This window comes from Pristiophorus japonicus, chromosome 8, assembly GCF_044704955.1.
Source record: "Pristiophorus japonicus isolate sPriJap1 chromosome 8, sPriJap1.hap1, whole genome shotgun sequence".
Lineage (NCBI taxonomy): Eukaryota > Metazoa > Chordata > Chondrichthyes > Pristiophoridae > Pristiophorus > Pristiophorus japonicus.
Genome location: NC_091984.1, coordinates 73,978,391 through 74,000,068, shown reverse-complemented (window position 1 = coordinate 74,000,068; position 21,678 = coordinate 73,978,391).

Below are 21,678 nucleotides of genomic sequence, written 5' to 3'. Positions count from 1 at the left end.
AGGAGTGTCGGAGTGCTGAAATGTCTCTGCATGCTGCAGTGTTTCGGAGTGCTGCGATGTTTAGGTATGTCAGAGTGCTGGAGAGCATCATCGAGCTGTTAGTGTATTGCACTGTATCAGTACACTGCAGTGTATCAGAGTGCACCAGAGGCTGTGGTGTGTCAAAGTACTGCAGAGGCTGTAATGAGAGTTTGCTGCATTTTAAAATTGCAGCACACAAATTTGAGCTCAGTTGTCATGGTAGCATAGGATTCTGAGTATGGAATTCTTGTAAAACATAATGAAATCTGGCAAATGAAAAGAATGAGCACAGTGATTTATTTTATAACTTTATATAAATAGTGTCATTCCCTGTCGGGTAGTGCAATGATGGAATCCTCCAATCATCACTCACAGCTATAATGACAAGCAGCCAGAACTTTTAAAAATAAAATTACTGTATCTTTAACATTGCAGATTTCCTTGCTGATTTGTGAGAACTCACTCATTTCTTTAGGATCAGTTAAACAAAACATTGCAGGGATGAAATTGGATAACGCAAAAAAACAGACCGCGATGCGAGCTATGCCCACGCCTGTTCAAGGAGTGGAGGCAGCACGTCAACTTCGTGCTGCCTGCTAATTATAATGATTGCAGTGCAAAGCCTAGCACTGAATGCACTGCTGACAGACTGTGCACTTTTACTTAAAGCTAGCCTGCACCTATTGTAGGCAGTCTGCATCTCTTAAACCTTCTGCAGACAAAAATTATTTTAAGTGCTTAAGCACTAACCCAAATGGCACAATAGGCCTGGGAAAGGGCACCCAGGATATCAGACACAGTATTCAAGCTTTGGGCAGAGGATCAACACTGGAAGAGAGGTCCACTACCCACAGTGGGCCTGGAAGCCAACCAGAAAGAAGGATGTGAGACCAGATCGCCAAGGCCATCACTACCAGCAATATTACCCCCAGAACCTGGCTCCAGTGCCCAAAGAAATTTCATGATTCTTAATCAATACATTGCATCTGTTTTCACAAAAGAGAGGTGCTATGCAGACTTTGCAATGAGGGACGAGGAATGTGAAATATTGGACAAGATTAGTGTTGTGTAGCTGTAAAGCATGCACACCCATGTTCCGCCACCAGGGAGTGCATCCCCTGAAGTCCCAAGTGATCCCAGCATCCCTTGAGAGCACTGTATATAAGCCAGCCCCTAAGGCCTGTTCCTCACTCCGGAGTGTCTTAATAAAGACTGAGGTCACTGTTACTTTAATCTCCCTGTGTGCAGTCTTATCTGTGTTAGGAACACAATAACTGGCAACGAGTATACGAATCCAACGCAAAAATGCAGCAAACTGTGGACATCCTGGAGAAGTTCTCGGAGGGTGAGGACTGGGAAGCCTATGTCGAACAGCTAGACCAGTACTTTGTAGCCAATGAGCTGGATGGAGAAGGAAGCGCTGTAAAAAGGAGAGCGGTCCTCCTCACAGTCTGTGGGGCACCAACCTACAGCCTCATGAAAAGTTTTCTGGCTCCGGTGAAACCCACAGATAAGTCGTATGAGGAGTTGTGTACACTGTGTACACTGGTTTGGAAGCATCTTAACCCAAGGGAGAGCATGCTGATGGCGAGGTATCGGTTCTACACGTGCCAGCGATCTGAAGGTCAGGAAGTGGCGAGCTATGTCGCCGAGCTAAGGCGACTTGCAGGACAATGTGAGTTTGATGGCTACCTGGAGCACATGCTCAGAGAACTTTTTGTACTGGGCATTGGCCATGAGACCATCCTACGAAAACGTTTGAATGTAGAGACACTGACCCTCAGTAAGGCCATTGCGATAGCACAGGCGTTTATGTCCACCAGTGATAACACCAAACAAATCTCTCAGCACACAAGTGCTAGCAATGTTCATAAATTAACTGCAACTGTGTTTGCCAGCTGAAATGTACAGGCCAGAACCCATGAGTCTGCAACTGCCAGCAGGTCTCAGGTGACCCAGATGACTCAGAGTCCCCAACAAAGGATGAATGCAAGGTAATTCACACCTTGTTGGCGTTGTGGAGGTTTCCATTCAGTCTATTCATGCCGCTTCAAAAGGTATGTCTGCAAGAGCTGTGGAACAATGGAGCACCTCCAACGAGCTTTCAGACGAGTTGCAAGCTCTGCAAAACCTGCTAAACACCACGTGGCAGAGGAAGATCGGTCCATGGTGGATCAAAGCAATTTCGAGCCTCGGAGAGAGGAGGTAGATGCTGAAGTACACGGGGTGCACACATTTTCGACGAAATGTCCACCTATAATGCTAAATGTAAAATTGAATGGCTTACCCGTAGCCATGGAACTGGAAACTGGCGCTAGCCAATCCATCATGAGTAAAAAGATGTTTGCGAGACTGTGGTGCAACAAGGCACTCAGACGAGCCCTGAGCCCCATCCAATGAAACTGAGAACATACACCAAAGAGCTTATCACTGTCCTGGGCAGCGCCATGGTCAAGGTCACCTACGAGGGCACGGTGCATGAACTGCCACTCTGAATTGTTCAGGGCGATGGCCCCACACTGCTTGGAAGGAGCTGGCTGGGCAAAATCCGTTGGAACTGGGATGATATCCGAGCGCTATCACATGTCAATGAGACCTCATGTACCCAGGTTCTTAACTTCCTTCCCTTTTTGAGCCAGGCATTGGAAACTTTTCCGGGGTGAAGGTGCAGATCCACTTGGTCCGAGAGGCATGACCCATTCACCACAAGGCGCGACGGGTACCTCACATGATGAGGGAGAGAGTGGAAATCGAGCTGGACAGGCTGCAACGCAAGGGCATCATCTCCCCAGTGGAATTCAGCGAGTGGGCCAGCCCGATTGTTCCAGTACTCGAAGGTGATGGCACGATCAGGATTTGCGGCGATTATAAAATAACTATTAATCGTTTCTCGCTACAGGACCAATACCCACTACCTAAGGCAGACGACCTATTTGCGACGCTGGCAGGAGGCAAGATGTTCACCAAGCTCGACCTGACTTCGGCCTACATGACGCAGGAGCTGGAGGAGACTTCGAAGGGCCTCACCTGCATCAACACGCACAAGGGACTGTTCATCTACAACAGATGCCCGTTTGGAATTTGGTTGGCTGCAGCGATCTTCCAGAGAAACATGGAGAGCCTACTAAAGTCGGTACCATGCACGGTGACTTTTCAGGACGAAATGTTAGTCATGGGTCGGGACACCGTCGAGCACCTACAAAACCTGGAAGAGGTCCTCCAGTGACTGGGCCGCGTAGGGCTGCAGCTGAAGAGGTCGAAATGCGTCTTCATGGCAACAGAAGTGGAGTTTTTGGGGAGAAAGATCGTGGCGGACGGCATTCGGCCCACAGACGCCAAGACAGAGGCTATCAGGAATGCGCCCAGGTCACAGAACGTCACGGAGCTGCAGTCGTTCCTGGGACTCCTCAACTATTTTGGTAACTTCCTACCGGGGTTAAGCACCCTCTTAGAGCCGCTACATGTGTTATTACATAAAGGTGAGAACTGGGTATGGGGAAAAAAAGCAAGTAATTGCTTTTGAGAAAGCCAGAAACATTTTATGCTCCAACAAGCTGCTTGTATTGTATAACCCGTGTAAAAGACTTGTGCTAGCATGTGATGCGTTGTCATACGGAGTCGGGTGTGTGTATTACAAGCTAACGTTGCGGGGAAGTTGCAACCTGTCGCCTATGCCTCCAGGAGCTTGTCTAAGGCCGAAAGGGCCGACAGCATGATTGAGAAAGAGGCATTAGCGTGTGTGTTCTGAGTAAAGAAAATGCATCAGTACCTGTTTGGCCTCAAATTTGACCTGGAAACCGATCACAAGCCCCTCACATCTCTGTTCGCTGAAAACAAAGGGATAAATACTAATGCCTCAGCCCGCATACAAAGGTGGGCACTCGCGCTATCAGCGTATAACTATACCATCCGCCACAGGCCAGGCACCAAGAACTGTGCGGATGCTCTCAGTCGGCTACCATTGCCCACCACGGGGGTGGAAATGGCGCAGCCTGCAAACTTGTTGATCGTGGCGCAGCCCGCAGACTTGTTGATGGTCATGGAAGCATTTGAAAATGATAAATCACCTGTCATGGTCTGCCAGATTAGGACTTGGACCAGCCAAGATCCTCTGCTGTCCCTAGTAAAAATCTGTGTGCTGCATGGGAGCTGGGCCAGCATCCCCGTTGAAATGCAAGAGCCAATCAAGCCGTTCCAGCGACGAAAGGACGAGCTGTCCATTCAGGTAGACTGCCTGTTGTGGGGTAACTGCTTAGTGCTAGCCAAAAAAGGGCAGGGAGACGTTCATCTCAGATCTCTACAGCACACCCCCGGGTATAGTAATGATGAAAGCGATAGCCAGATCCCACGTGTGGTGGCCTGGTATCGACTCTGATTTAGAGCCCTGTGTACGGCAATGCAGCGTATGTGCTCAGTTGAGCAACGCGCCCAGAGAGGCACCACTAAGTTTGTGGTCCTGGCCCTCCAGACCATGGTCAAGGATCCATGTCGACTATGCGGGCCCGTTTCTCGGTAAAATGTTCCTGGTGGTGGTGGATGCTTTTTCTAAATGGATTGAATGTGAAATAATGTCGGGAAGCACCGCCACCGCCACCATTGAAAGCCTGAGGGCCATGTTTGCCACCCACGGCCTGCCTGACATACTGGTCAGTGACAACGGGCCATGTTTCACCAGTGCCAAATTTAAAGAATTCATGACCTGCAATGGGAACAAACATGTCACCTCAGCCCCATTTAAACCAGCCTCCAGTGGGCAGGCAGAGCGGACAGTACAAACCATCAAACAGAGCCTCAAACGAGTCACAGAAGGTTCACTCCAAACCCGCCTGTCCCGAGTACTGCTCAGCTACCGCACGAGACCCCACTCGCTCACAGGAGTGCCCCCGGCTGAGCTACTCATGAAAAGGACACTTAAAACCAGACTCTCGCTGGTTCACCCCAACCAGCATGATCAGGTGGAGAGCAGGCGGCAGCAACAAAATGTGTCACGGGAAATTGATCTGAATGACCCTGTTTATGTGCTAAACTATGGACATGGTCCCAAGTGGATCGCGGGCATGGTGATAGCTAAAGAAGGGAGTAGGGTGTTTGTAGTCAAACTAGACAATGGACAAATTTGCAGAAAGCACCTGGACCAAACGAGGCTGCGGTTCACAGACTGCCCTGAACAACCCACAGCAGACACCACCTTTTCCAAGCCCGCAACACACACCCAAAGGATCAATGACATCACCCCGGACCGGGAAATCGAACCATCACGCTCAACAGCCCAGCAAGGCCAGGTTCACCCAGCAGTCCTCAGGGCCAACAACACGCCAGCCCAACGAGGGCACAGCCAACACACCAGAACAGACATTTGTACCAAGGTGGTCCACCAGGGAAAGAAAGGCTCCCGACCGCCTCACCTTGTAAATAGTTTTCACTTTGACTTTGGCGGGGGGAGTGATGTTGTGCATCTGTAAAGCATGCACTCCCATGTTCCGCCACCAGGGAGTGCATCCTGTGAAGTCCCAAGGGATCCCAGCATCCCTTCGGAGCACTGTATATAAGCCGGCCGCAAAGGCCTGTTCCTCACTCTGGAGTGTCTTAATAAAGACTGAGGTCACTGTTGCTTTAACCTCCTGTGCAATCTCATCTGTGTTAGGAACACAATAATTAACATCGTGAGAGAGGATGTATTAAGGGGCTTCGGAGCTTTGAAAGTGGATAAATCTCCAGGCCCAAATGAAATGTATCCCATGCTGTTAAGAGAAGCAAACGAGGAAATAGCAGAGGCTCTGACCATCATTTTCCAATCCTCTCTGGCTACAGGTGTGGTGCCAGAGGACTGGAGGACTGCTAATGTTGTACCTTTGTTTAAAAAGGGCTAGACCGAGTAATTACAGACCAGTCAGCCTAACCTCAATGGTGGGAAAATTATTGGAAAAAGTCCTGAGGGACAGGATAAATCTTAATTTGGAAAGACATGGATTAATCAAGGACAGTCAGCATGGATTAGTTAAGGGATGGTCGTGTCTGACTAACTTGATTGAATTTTTCAAAGAGGTAACCAGGAGGATTGATGAGGGCAGAGCATATGAAGTAATGTATATGGATTTTAGCAAAGCTTTTGATAAGGTCCCATTTGGCAAACTGGTCACGAAAGTAAAATCCCATGGGATCCAGGTCAAAGTGGCAAGTTGGATCCAAAATTGGCTCAGGCAGGAAACAAAGGGTAATGGTTGATGGGTGTTTTTGTGACTGGAAGGCGGTATCCAGCAGGGTTCTGCAGGGCTCAGTATTGGGTTCCTTGCTTTTTATGGTATATATCAATGACCTGGACTTAAATATTGCGGGTGTGATTAAGAATTTTGCAGATGACACTAAAACAGGCTGTGTGGTTGATAATGAAGAAGAAAGCTGTGGACTGCAGGACGATATCAATGTACTGGTAAGGTGGGCAGAACAGTGGCAAATGAAATTCAATCTGGATAAATGTGAGGTAATGCATTTGGGTAGGTCTAACAAGGCAAGGGAATACACATTAAATGGTACGACACTGAAAAGTGTAGAGGAACAAAGGGACCTTGGGGTGCAGGTCCACAGATCCCTGAAGGTAGCAGGCCAGGTGGATAAGGTGGTTAAGAAGGCATATGGAATACTTTTCTTTATTAGTCGAGGTATGGAATACAAGAGCAAGGAGGTTATGCTTGAACTGTATAGAACATTGGTTAGGCCACAGTTGGAGTATTGCGTGCAGTTCTGGTCACCACATTACAGGAAAGATGTGATTGCACTGGAAAGGGTGCAGAGGAGATTTACAAGAATGTTGCCTGGACTGGAGAATTTTGACTATGAGGAAAGATTGGAGATTATGGGTCTGTTTTCTTTGGAACAGAGGAGGCTGAGGGTAGACCTGATTGAGGTGTATAAAATCATGAGGCGCCTGCACAGAGTGGTTCGGAAGGACCTGTTTTTCTTGGCAGGTGGGTCAACAACCAGGGGGCATAGATTTAAAGTAATTGGCGGGAGGTGTAGAGGAGATATGAGGGGAAATTTCTTCACCCAGAGGGTGGTGGGGGTCTGGAATTCACTGCCTGAAAGGGTGGTAGAGTCAGGAATCCTCACCACATTTAAAAAATACTTGGATGTGCACTTAAAGTGCTGTAACCAAAGGGCTAAGGACCAAGAGTTGGAAAGTGGGATTAGGCTCGATAGCTCTTGGTCAGCCAATGCGGACACGATGGGCCGAAATGGCCTCCTTTCATGCTGTAAATTTCTATGACCCTATGATTTTATGACCTCAGACAAGTGATCAAGGTCAGTGAATGCATCTTCAAAAGTTGTCTCCTACCAACTGCGTCACTAGCCTCAAACACTTCTCAATGCATGACTGCCACCCTACTCCCATTACTCTTCTACCAACATTCTGTACCAAACACGAGGCTTTCCTAGTTTCATCTCACCTCCTTGGAGGAGACGGTGCAGGGCATTCTTGGCAGGGGCATGGCTGAGCGCTTGGCCAGCGGCGGAGCTGAAGGAATACAAGTTGCTGGAATCCTTATACGTTATCCTTCTTCTCACATTCCACTTCCCCGTCATCACACAATATCATTTCCGTCATCACACAATATCATTTGATGTACAAACCGCACATGGTGTAAGCATGCACCTCTTGCTTTACCCTCCTCCCCTCACTACAACCCTACCCTTGTGCCTTGTTCATCTCAGACACCCAGGAAATCCTGAGTCTGTCCTGCCAGTGGTTGACCAAGAAGATGGAGAGGAGAGTGAATAAGAACAACAAACACCATCACTCAATTTCACACTCTCAGCCACCAGCTCCTCAAGGTCATCCTGAGAGGCCATCTGCAGTGTCCCCCACTGAACGTCAGCAGCCTTCCACCAACCATGCGGCAACCACTGGCATAGCACTGCGTAAGAGCACTAGGATAGGCAAAGGCAGTCACTAAGGGAATGCACAAGGGTAATTAGTTGATTTTTTAATGTAATATTAGATGCATATATGGATAAAGTTAGATTGGAACGTTTGCTTTGTGGTGGCTTTTATTTCAGCATTGTGGCCAAGAGAACGCTGTAATGGTCAGTGACAGAGGGAAGGTAAGGTATGGGACAAATGTTGAAAGGGGAATTGGGGTTGCGTTCACTGATACCGGAGGAGGATGATTCAATCCCGGATATCCCGACCTCCTTCCTTCCACTTCCTCCTCTTCTGCTTTTTCCTCATCTTCCTCCTATTCTTCCTGCGCCTCCTCCTTTTGTGAGCAGTTTCTCCCCTTTGCTGCCTCTGCTCCATTTCCACGTCATGCTGAAGCCCAAGGGGGACTGCAATGAGAGCCCCCAGGACTGGGAGCAAGCGGTCTTCTCAGAAGCGGTCCTTTAAGAGCCAAAGCCTTGCAAATGTCGAACAGCACTCCTTGCACTCCCTTCACAGTTTAACAATGTTTTAAATATATTACACCAAGCCACTATTCGAATAAAATGTAAAGAAACCAGTCCAAAAGTATAAATCTAAACTTACTTGAACGTTGCATGTGTCCCTTTAAGTGCGTGCTTTGGAGAGGGTGTTAAAAGGAGCAGCAACATCCAAAATGCAAAATTGTGCGTCAATTCAGCGTTGCACGCTGATTGACCTCCCGATCTGACTCATTTAAATATCTCGAGCACGCGCAGTCAACAGCAGCTCTGCCAACCTGTCCAAAATGATGGCCGCTGTGCTCCGCGCCAATAGTGGGTGGAAGTGAGGCGGCTGCCAAACCAGCTTTAATGGCCAGTGCCAGTGTAAACAGGCCAATTTTCATGGCTTGTGTCTAATGATCAAAGAGTCAATTGTTTAAATAAGCCTGTACTGCTCGGGGGAGTGAGGAGCCGTAGAGAGATACTCTTCCCCAGTAATGGGAGTAAGAAACCTGCTGCTGTTACAAAGAAGGCATAGCTGGAGGTGGCCCATGATGTCAGCAGCAGGAGCATTGTGCCACCATCAGAGCAGTAAGCAGTTTAATGTCCTAACCAGGTCAGGAAAGCTGAATACAGTTGCACATTCACCTACATCATGTTGTGTGCATCACCCCACCCCCTCACTCTGACTTGTCAAGTCTACTCCATCACATCACGCCTCACACCCATTCACCCTGCAAGCGCAACCATCTTTCTCTTTCACTGTACTTACTCATATCCCCATCTATCTATCCAACTCTGGCACTCACCCTCATCCTTATGCAATTTCCTGCCTCTCACTGATAGTCACCCTCACCAAATGCATTCCATCCATTGGATGAACACATGGTATTACAGTAACTCATAGGTCTGTTTTTTCCCCTGCTATGGGAGAATAGAGCACAGAACACTAGGGAGAGGGAGAGAACCAGAGGTGGTCCTCCACAGATCTCACAGTTAACAACTACAGGGGAAGAAGCACTGGTGATAAGTGGCGTTTCAGCATCCCTAGCCATTGGAGATGGGGAGATGGTGACTCCCCAGCTACCTGGTGACGCAATTAAATATCAGCGACCCACATGTCATACAGCGAGTGACATATAATCATCTTCATAATGATAAATTGCAACATTCTTATCTTGCCAATACTAATTCATATCTTTTAGCTTTGCCAGCACCTTCAAGTGTGCATAGTTCATGGACCTCACAGATGATGAATCCTCAGCGGAGCTGATTTCTTCTGAGGGTAAACCATCACAGGATTCATGCACCAGCTCAGATACTTGCACTTCGATGCAACCAGTTAGCCAGACAGTAGGGATTTCACCTGGTGACTCTTCACAAATGAGCAAGAGCAGATGATAGTGGCTGGGTACAGCTGTGGAGAGTCCATGCCTGAGGGTGCAGCCCACTCCAAGCTCTGTTTAGCTGGAAACAGATGCTGTACCCTGGAGGCAATTGATGAAAAGGATAATCATTGAAGGGCAGCAGAGAATCTGCGATGCACTGACAGGCCTTCCAAGCACACTGACCACAATTGCAGAGAGAATGGAGGAGTCTGCCTCAAGCATGAGTGGGTTGATGTTGGAGGACATTGTGATGCTGTTTTATTGCATGGATAGAATGGCCAACTCCATGGAAGATCAATCACAGCAATCAAATGAGTCCATGCATGCCTTGGCCACAACCATACAGACTCTCGATGCCAACATCCTGCTGCCTGAAATAGGATAACAGATGCCTTAGTCTTACAGTGCCGCACAAAAGTGCTCTCCAGCAGAGTAGTAGCAGTGATGTGGCTGGCCCACGAGAGGGGTGATACCGAAAGGAGACATGGAAGTGGGGATTCCACTCAAAGCTTTTACATTTCTCACCGTTGACCCACCACCCCCCGCCCCGCCTCAGTCAGTACACGACACGCTGCCTCGTGTCCCGATGGCCAAGTCTGCCTCTGCACAGGTGCAGGTGGAGCAGTCTTTGGCGGGGCCCTCACAGGCTCCAAAACTCAGAGGTCGTCGGCCAAGAGCATCTCAACAGTCAGAGTAGGGATCTGAGCAGCCTTGCTCTACCTCAGCTCAAGTTACAGGGGCGCACCACGTAGAAGCGGTAGGAAAAGGAAGAGTAACGCTTTGTAGTTGCGCAAGGATATGCACATGGGTGTATGAAAAAAAGTAATGTTAAGTTTCTGTTATTTAGCTAAAGCATGTAAATGTTATTATTTTGCACCACTTTCCCACTTTGCCCATTCTTGGTTGCTGATTGGAAAGTCGTCTTTTAACTTGCTTGATGATTAATGGGAAGACATGAATTGACGTGACCAATGGGGGAATGTGCAAGAGGGAGGGTTGGCTGCTTTCAGGATTGCTGTGTCAGTGGCATTGTGGGGGGTGGGAAGAGTGGTGCCACTGTTGAAAACTAAGTGAAGATTGCATTAATAAGGGCATCCTGGCATCCCTTGCAGCAATGTGAGCAGCTGGTGCTGCATTTTCCTCATCAACTCCTTCCTCCTCGTCTTCCTCCTCCTCCTCCGCGGGATCCTCCACAGATGATGGATGTTCAACACTTTGTTCCTCCTGCAGGTCGAAACCTCGCTGCTGCACAATGTTGTACAGAGCGCAGCACACCACAGCAATTCTGGAGACCCTGCCTGGTGCGTATCTTAGGGCGTCTCCAGAACTGTCTAGGCACCTGAAGTGCATCTTCAGCATGCTGATGGCTTGATCGATCACATATCTGGTGGTCATATGGCATTCATTGCACTGTTGGACATCATTGTTTCGGTTTCTGATGGATGTTATGAGCCAAGTTTGAAGTGAGTATCTCTTGTCTCCTTGCAGCCACCCATTAAGACTGCTGGCGTCAAAGACATCAGGGAACTTGGACTGTCGCAGGATGAAAGCATCATGGTAGCTCTTCAGGAATTTTGCACACACCTGCAGAAATATCTTTTTGTGGTTACACATCAACTGCATACACATCAACTCAACTTGCAGTTCCCGAATACACTTGGTTGATCTGGGGGCTTGCCACATGTGTGTACTCGATGATGCTCTGCCTCTGTGAGAAGCCAGCTGAAGATGCAAACTTAAGCGCCAGCTCATTCTGACTGGCGTCATCACAAATGATGTTCACATAATTGTTGGCCCGGTCTTATGCATTTGTGGGCCGTCGCCTGGGAGATCCTGGATAGTTCTCCGACAGAGCCATGGAAAGATTCGGAGGCAAAAATGTTCAGGGCGGTGGTCACTTTGACAGCCACTGTTAATAGGTGGCCACCATATCCAGCAGGGAGCAGGTCTTCTTCTAGGAGGCTGCAGATGTCTGCCACCACCTTATGCTGTTATGTCTTTAGATGCTCTGATAATGACTCCACGAGGCAAAGTATTGTACTTGAACTGTAGTGAACTTAGTCCATTTAATATAATTCCAGAGTGAGGATACCACATGGTGAACTCCCTTTTATACCTGGATACCTGTGGTGTACAGGTGACCCCTGGGCCTCCACCAGTTGCACCCTCTGGTGATGCCAGCATAGTGTATACAGTGTGAATCTTGTTGATGGTACCTCCGGTAAACAAGTCTCCATCTTATGCAACTATACAGTGACTACACAAAAAGTATATCTATGGTATACACATATAACAGCACTCTCCCCCAAATCTTTTGTGCCAATACCTTCGCACTATGTGCTCTGGTTTAGCTCTTCGCAGACTTCAGTGCCAATAGCCCTTGCACCTTGGCTGTGCTTTGGTTTGGCTCTCTCCCTGTTAACCCCCAAGTCCTTATTGCCACAACATTGGGTAGTGGTTACCAGTTGGGATGGTTTGATGATGCAGTGGGGCTTCAGTGGGTTCTGGGTGTGATCCATGTGTGTGTCCATGACTACATACATCCATTTTTCCCCCCACATGTAGATCATGCCGGTGGCTCATCACATTCATATACAGTCAAGTCCAGAAAAGGAAATTTACATTTACATCATTGTAGTACAGTTGTGAGGCAACTACATTTGACTGGTGAGATTCATTGATGGCACATCTTTGGGATCAGTACTGGGGTCAGCACCGATGCGTGAGGACAAGCTAGTTCCAGAGCTGCTGGATGGTGTCCAGGTAGCCTGGTGGTGGCGCGTTGCCCGGTGCTGGCAGTAGGAACCCGGTTGGCCCGAGTTCCCTGCTCTTGGGGCCTTTGCTGTTGCTTCTAGTGTCGGCCAGGTTCACAGATGCCTGTGACCTCCCTGTCCTCTCCTTGCGCCCCGGATTGCTGCTGCTCCCAGAGGAACAGTGGTCTAGCGGTGCACAGGGAACTGCTAACTCGCTTGCCTGGCCGTTATTTGGTTTGGGATCCTGGCTGGTCCCGGCCCCAATTGGGAGAACCGTTGCGGGTGACCCTTCATTCCCAGGTGTAGCCTTGGTGACAATGGGGTCTGGGGGCTGCGCCTTAGCACAGTTTGCTCTTTCAGGCTCATGATGGTTGGTGCCATCGGGTGCCTGAGAGGTGGAGCCGATCAGGAGAAGGGTTTCGATACCGTTGCTGTTGCCCACCTGAGATCGCTTGCTCTGCAGCTTGTCTATTTTAGCTGCTTGTGGCCACACTCCGTGGTGCATCACTCTGGTTCCAGGAGCGCAGGCTACAGCATCGGGTAGCCTGCTGGACCTGTGTGCTTCCGATGGGTGTTTGCCCGCTACATTATCAGAATACAGTTGAAATCCTGCATCGCACAACATGTCATTGCTTATTGTAGATAAACTGTAGCTCTGATTGTAATCACCCGATTTTTCTTTGCTTATTACATGTATAAAACTCTGATCATTAATTACAAGCTTTACATTTAGCTCACAGTTGTTATTACATTGAATGAGAATGTGGTACTGTCCCTTTAAGTGTGGTGGGTTGCTGGCCTCCTTTAAGAGAGCCTTGCTATCTTTACCCCAATCCTCTTTTTAGCTTGGTACAACGTGTTGCTCCATCAGCGCTGCACCTCGTGGTCTGGCCGCCGCCATCTTTTCCTTCAGCGCCTCACCTCGTGGTTTGGGTGCCATCTTCCTTCCATCTATGATGTCGGCTGCTGTGATCTTCTTCTCCTCGGGTTTTGCCACCTGTAATGTCTGTAAGCTTGTAATGTTTGTAGCTCCACACTGTGGATGTGGACGTATTGTGTACTGCAAGTGCAGGGTTAATAATAAACAGCCCAGGCAGATTTCCGGAGACTTCTGAGAGAACTGCCTGCCATCTTAGGAAGCTGTGTGTGCTATGCTCTATGAATATATCACATTTGGCGATGAGGATGGGATTTTTTGGATGATTTAAAGCTGAAATTTTGTTGGTGAAGGATTCAACCAGCCGACAGAGAGACTTTGGAAGTTTCTGTCTTTGAAAAAAGCTACAAAAATCCGAGGTAAAATACAGCACACGGTGTGAACAGCTAGAGATTAAAATGGCAGGTGTAATCGGATATTTGGCAGAATATAGACACGACCAGGAACGTTTTAAAGCGTATGTGGATCGGCGAGAATTGTATTTCATTGCAAATAACATAATCGAAGTTCCAGACAATGCAGTCCAGAACCGGGCTGTGTTGGAATGTATGAAAGCGATCTTCTTATCGGAGGCAGGTCCGGCATTATACAAAACCCTTGTAAATCTGCTTGTGCCTGATGAGCCAAAGGACACAACGCTTAAAGAGATTTTAACGAAGCTGGAGCAGCACTATAACCCCAAACCATTAGAAATTGCTGAAAGCTATTGTTTCGGGATTCGGAATCAAAAGGCTGATTGAAATATCAGTGATTACATCGTAGCATTAAAAATTGTAATTTTGGAAACTTTCAAAACCGAGCATTGCGGGATAGTTTTGTTTGTGGGGTGAAAAATGATGCGATCAGAAGGAAGTTATTGATGACGGATGACTTGACTTTTGAGATTGCTTGTCAGACAGCGAGGTCGATGGGCATGGCCGAACAATATTCCCGAGAATTAAATAATGATTACGGTCGTCAGTCAACCGAGGTAAATCACCTGCAGGTTCAAAGTAAAAGACGATGGGGACCCAAAGTCTCAGAAATTCTAACAGAGCATCGAAGTCGTGCTATAGGTGCCTGGGACAATGCATTGCTCAAAGTTGTCCATACGTGAAGGCAGAGTGTTTCTTCTGCAGGAAGACTGGGCATCTTGCGAAGGCATGCCGACTGAAGGGTAAACCAGTTTTTTAAGCTATGAGTCCAGCGTTCAAAGCTATGAGTAGAAATCCCAAGAGACTACATAGCATGGAAGAACAACAACAGGACGAGGAGATGTTAGAGTTACATGTCATTAGGAGCACGAGGTTAACGGACAGCGATTCAGAAAGCATCAAAATCCACATAGATCTTGCGGGAATTCAAGATACCAATGGAAATTGACACGGGTCCATCCTTGAGTGTCGTACCGGAGTCACTGTACCTCGACAAATTGCGTGATTTTCAACTGGAGAAATCCAAGATAGAGCTGCGAGGCTACTCGGGAGAGAAAATTCCTGTGGTAGGTCGTATCACCGTAACGGTGAAATATAAAGATCAATTTCAGAACTTGCCTCTAATAGAAGTGAAAGGAGACAAGCCTGCCTTACTTGGAAGAAATTGGTTGAGATCACTGAAGCTGGATTGGAGTAAGATTTTTTGTGTGGAAGCAAGATTTTCATCAATGGATGAGGTTATCAAGCAGTATCCGAAGGTGTTCTGCGAATCGGACAGTCCGATCCAAGGCTTCAAGGCGAGTGTCAGGGTACAGAAGGACGCTAGATCGGTTTACTGCAAGCCATGTTCCGTACCATATCCACTCAAGGAGAAAGTTGAGCAAGAACTAAAAAGACAAGAGACTGAGAACATTATTTGTCAGATAGATCGATGTAATTGGGCTATACCCATTGTTGTTGTACCTAAGTCTGATGGTAAGGTAAGATTGTGTGGTGATTATAAATTAACCGTGAACCAGGTTCTAGAGGGTAATGGCCCCAATACATTGCCAAATATAGAAGATTTGTTCACAACACTGACAGGTGGTCAGATCTTCTCAAAACTGGATCTTACAAATGCCTACTTACAGCTTGAACTAGATGAGAAGTCCAAGTCATATTTGACTATAAATACTCATCTAGGCCTTTATCAATTTAATAGGCTACCGTTTGGAGTATCTTCCGCCCCTGCCATATTCCAAGGGGTGATAAACCAGATTTTGCAAGGTATTGAAGGGGTAGTATGTTATTTGGATGACATACTAATTTCAGCACCAAATAGGCAAATTCATAATAATATATTGAATGAAGTCCTCAAACGGCTAGAAAAACACAGAGTACGAGTGTCTGCTCGTAAGTGTGAGTTATTTAAAAACTCAGTGGATACAGAGTAGACAAAGATGGTTCACATCCAACCATGGAAAAATTGGATGCAATTAGAAATGCACCCACTCCCAGGAATGTCACTGAACTTCGTTCATTCTTGGGTCTTTTGAACTATTATGGGAAGTTCCTACCAAATTTGGCTACAGTATTACATCCACTGAATGAACTTTGAAAAAAAAGAGCCATTGGAAGTGGTCAAAAGAATGCGCTACAGCATTCAAGGAGTGTAAAAGCAAATTGGTAGAGAGCACCCATGTTAGTTCACTATGACATATCTAAGGAGATTAAGCTAGCATGTGATGCCTTTCCATATGGATTTGGGGCAGTAATCTCTCATGAATTAAGTAGGAGGGAGGAGAGACCAATTGCTTTTGCTTCACGCACTCTCAGTGCCAGTGAGAGTAATTATGCGCAAATTGAAAGGGAAGCTTTGGCATAAATTTTTGGGGTCAAGAAGTTTCACAAATACTTGTATGGTCGGAAGTTTACCATCCTTATGGACCATAAGCCCCTAACAGCAATCCTCCATCCAAAGTCCCCAGTTCCAACATTAGCTGCAGTCCGAATGCTGAGATGGGCTTTGATTTTTCAGCATATACATATGATATTGAATACAGACGATCAGCTGATCACAGTAATGCTGATGCAATGTCTAGATTGCCTTCCCCATCACAAGTTACACCCGATAGGGAAGAAGTGTTTTATTTTTCATACATTGATGAACTGCCAGTCACAGCTGAAGAGATTGGTAGAGCAACCAAACGTGACCCAGTGAGGTCAAAGGTGTATGAGTATATTGCAAATGGATGGCCAAACCAGGTAACAGACAAAGATACACATCCATTCTTCATTCATAGGAATGAATTATCAGTAGATTAAAATTGTATCATGTGGGGTGCAAGAGTGGTTATACCAAATAAATTCAGGTCCAAATTATTAGGAGACCTCCATGATCAGCACCTGGGAATGTGTTTGACCAAGAGTTTTGCACGCAGTTATTTATGGTGGCCAGGTCTTGATAAAGATATAGAGTACATCGTGAGTCAGTGTACGACATGTCAATCGGTAAGCAAGCAACCACCATCAATACCATTACAGCCACGGAAATGGCCTCCCAGGGGGTGGCAAAGGCTACATATTGATTTTGCTGAGTTACAAGGACAACAATTGTTCATTGTGATTGATAACCATTCGAAGTGGGTTGCGGTGTTTCCAATGTGAAAAACATTGGACATTTTCCGAAAATTATTTTCCTCATTTGGTCTCCCTGAAGAAATTGTTTCGGATAATGGACCACAATTTCATTCAGAAGAATTTGCACAATTCACGAGCAAAAATAGTGTGAAACATACTAAGGTTCCACCATACCATCCTTCTTCGAATGGTGCAGCAGAGTGCAATGTACAAATTGTAAAACGTGCCCTCATAAAACAAATGTTAGATCCAAATCCAAGGAAAGGACAGTTGTCATTGGATCACAAATTGGCTAATTTTTTGATTACATATTGAAATACTCCTCATACAACTACTGGTAGAACACCAGCAGAGTTGTTTCTCAAATGACAGCCACGAACCAGATTCTCGTTGTTAAAGCCAAATTTGGCACAGTCCGTAGAAGAGACACAATTAAGACAGAAAGAGAATCATGATAGAGGTAGAGTAAAAGAGAGAAATGTGAAATTAAACCAGAAGATGAGAGTGAAGAACCATCACCATAAATGGTTAAAGTGGTTACCAGGAAGAGTGGTGAAGATATGTGGTCCTCGCACATATTTGGTAAAGATGTTTGATAATGGTCAGGTTAGGTTTGTTCATCTTGATCATATTTTACCTGCAGACATGGAAGGAGTTGAAGGTGGGAATGATTCAATTATTTCTGACTCAACAGATAGTTTTGATACACCAGTAGCAAATCCTAAATCCAAAGTACTGGAAACAAATCCAGGAGAGAATTAGAATGAAAGTCTGAGTCCGAGTCAGGAAAACAAAGAGCCTGAAGTTAGAGTGAGTTCAAATGAAAATCAAGGAAATTCCGTGGAGGAAAACGTTCCTCAGGATGAGCCTCAAATGAGCGTGAAATCGACACCATGTTTGGAAGGTTCTGTTCGAGAGTGACGATATCCTCTTCGAAACAGAAAACAAGTGGTAAAGTTAAATTGGTAAATATGGAAAAAAAATAAGTTTATATCCTGTATTATGTATAAACAGGAAAGTTATGTATGGTGTTTGTTATGATGGCTTCTTCATTAAGGAGGGAGAAGTGTGATGTCTGTCAGCTTGTAATGTTTGTAGCTCCACACTGTGGATGTGGACGTATTGTGTACTGCAAGTGCAGGGTTAATAATAAACAGCCCAGGCAGATTTCCGGAGACTTCCGAGAGAGCTGCCTGCCATGTTAGGAAGCTGTGTGTTCTGTGCTCTGTGAATATATCACATCACCAAAGCTGGGAAGTCGCCTTTGGATCCGATTTTCTTCCTCTGGAGTCCTGCCACTGGAGCCTGGAAGGTGCGTTCGGGTCGTCTCAGCTGGATCATCCCCACGCAGTGGTGCTGAGCGTTCTGTGCCTCGGGTGCCATGCTGGTCTGCTCTCTGGTATCGGATCCAACCTCAGGCGAGGGCTTGCTTTGCCTCTGAGCGCGGGGGACGTCGATCGCTGGAGGGATGAAATCTTCCCAGCTCCAATGGATCTTCTCCATCCACCTTCTTCCGAGTAGGGTTGGTCCATCACCTGCAACAATCCACAGTGGTAACTTGTGCACCATGCCATCATGGAGTACTTTAACATTCGCATTACCAACAACTGGGATAAGTTCATTGGTGAGGGTGAGCAGCTTTGCTTGAACCGGGACAAACTTGGGTCATTCAGTTTGCTCGTCCCATAGCCTCTCAAAGGCTTCTTGATTCATTACTGACTGGCTCGCCCCCGTGTCCACTTCCATGAAGACTGGAGCGTCATTTATCTCGATTTCCATTCTCAACAGGGAACATTCTGTGGTGCAGGTAAACATTCCATACACCTCATTGTGGGGCTAAGCTGCCTCTCTGACCACATCTTCATCATCCGCTCTGGATTCATGGCCCTCTGCAGACTCTTCATCGACACAGTGAGTCCTATTTCTTTTACACATTCGCTGGAAGTGGCCCTTTGTGCTGCACCCTTTGCACACATAGTCCTTAAAACGGCACTGGTGAGCCCGGTGATTTCCTCCGCAACGCCAGCACCGTGCTAACCAATTAGCCCCCCCTCGGCGGACTCAGAGTTAAAGGACTCGGGGGCCTATTCTCTCTCCCCTGAGGAGATTCACGTTCTACAGTCCTGCCTCTAAAAGGCGCCAGTCTGTGCACAGTACTTACCGGGTTTGAGTCCTGAGGATGAGTCATCCGCCAAGAGCCACAGGTCGAGGTCATGAATGCCTGGTTCATGGTGATGGCCTTCTGCAGTGTGACTGTGGTATCTGCAGATAGTAGCCTGTGAAGAAGGCCCTCATGGCCGATTCCGATGATAAAGATATCCCACAGCGCTTCGGTGAGGTGTTCACCGAAATAGAAACATAGAAACATGGAAAATAGGTGCAGGAGTCGGCCATTCGGCCCTTCGAGCCTGCACCGCCATTCAATCAGTTCATGGCTGAACATGCAACTTCAGTACCCCATTCCTGCTTTCTCGCCATACCCCTTGATCCCCCTAGTAGTAAGGACTACATTTATAGAAACATAGAAAATAGAAAATCACACGGTGCCGCCAGCCTCCTGAGATCTGCAGCATATTTCGCGATTTCCTGGTCTTCGGAACGTCGGTGGGTGTAAAACCGCTATCTGGCAGTGAGGATGCTCTCTTTTGGTTTGAGTTATTCTTGGATCAGCATTACAAGCTCCTCGTATGTCTTGGTCATTGTCTTCGCTGGTGCCAGCAAGTCCCTGACGAGGCCAAAGACGGTGGGCTCAGAAATGATGAGCAGGATAGCTCTGTGCTTATCAGCCAGCGTGGCCGGATCATCGCCTACCAAGTCGTTTGCTGTGAAGAAATGGTCAAGCCTCTCTGCAATGGCGTCCCAATCATCCCCATCAGTGAACTGCTGTAACGTACCAAGGGTGGCCATTTTCGCTGAAAGTCCATAATCCCGTCGCCAATTGTTATGTCTTTTGATGCTCTGATAATGACTCCACGAGGCAAAGTATTGTACTTGAACTGTAGTGCCCTTAGTCCATTTAATATAACTCCAGAGTGAGGATACCACATGGTGGACTCCCTTTTATACCTGGGTACCTGTGGTGTACAGGTGACCCCTGGGCCACCACCAGTTGCACTCTCTGGTGGTGCCAGCATAGTGTTTACAGTGAGAACCTTGTTGATGGTACCTCCAGTAAACAAGTCTCCATCTTTTGCAACTATACAGTGACTACACAGAGAGTATATCTATAGTATATATATATAACATACACAACAACCTGAGCCTCTTGAAGTACTGCTGTTCCAAAGGAAACTCAGCCTGTACACCTTGTGTCACAGGTAATGCCGCCTGTGAGCTGCACCCCTGTGCTGTTCCCCTCTCTGATGTCCAGCTGCAGGTTTCTCAACTGCAGGCTACTGCTGCTGCTGCTGCTGCTGCTGGTCATATTGGTCCTCGTCCGAGGTTCTATCTAAGGCAGCCAAGGCACCACCCATCCTGATGTGATTCAGAAATCTCCAGTGTAGAAAGTAAACTCTCAGCAAAAGTACTGTAAACAGACCTTTTCCACTCGTAGATAAATAACCGTGAGTACTGAGTAATTATTGCAGTATTTCCATGAGTTTTAATCAGCATGGTGATTGTGCCATTATGTTCTCACCTTGCTTTCAATGGTGAGTTTCAGGAAGTCCAGGAAACCCGTGAATGCAATGTTAAATTTAAAACTTGTTGAAATATTGCTCCAATTGAGCGATTACCATATGTGAACAGGCAATCTGCCTCTCCTGAACGGGTTGCGCACAACCAGCCAAAAGTGCTCAAGTTAAACGCACAGGGCACTGAAAGTATCTTTTGCTACATTTTGGAGAAGAGGAGACTTGAGATGACTTAGTTGACGTTTTCAATATAGCTAAGGGAGGTGCCAGAGCTGAACCAGGCAACAGTTGCACTGCGGCAAAGGGTTCAAATACCAGAGGTACGTTTAAAAACTTGTCAAATTCAACGCTCAGGCAGCTCTTTTTCACTTAAAGGGTCATAGACTTGTGAATTAAGTTACCAGTAAACACCATTGAAACAGAAAGTATAAGCATTTAGATGCATTACTATAAAGAGAAGGGATTGAGAGATAAGGTTTATTTAGCTCTGCTGCATTACCAACATGGAATCTCACTCAACTGAAGTGCGGGTCGTAGAATTGGTGTGACAATATTATAGTCCTGCTTCTAATCTTTCCTTTCTTCTGGCTAGGTTCCAAGCTGGGAGAGCAGGGTCATTGAGTTTGCCTTATGGTGAGGAGGGAGGTAGTTGGGTTTGAAATAACAACTTGCATTTATACAGTGCCTTTGATGTAGAAAAACATCCCAAGGCACTTTGCAGAGGAATACAGGTACCTAGCCAAGGAAGGAAAGATTAGAAGGGGTGATCAAAACTTTGCTTAACTGAGGTGAAGAATTTAGCAAATATGGGGAGTCACTTGGCGCAAAGGCTAAGGGAAGGAAAAGGGAGGATATCTAAGAAAGAAACTTGGGTAGAGCTTGTGGAGGGGGGCAGTAGATAATGACAATTTCAAAGGAAAGGTTAGATGGGTGGAACAATGTGAGGTCCTTAAAGAAAGATAAGGTACTGGAAGAGTAAAGGGAGAGACCAAGTTGTGACGGTGATAAGGGCTACTT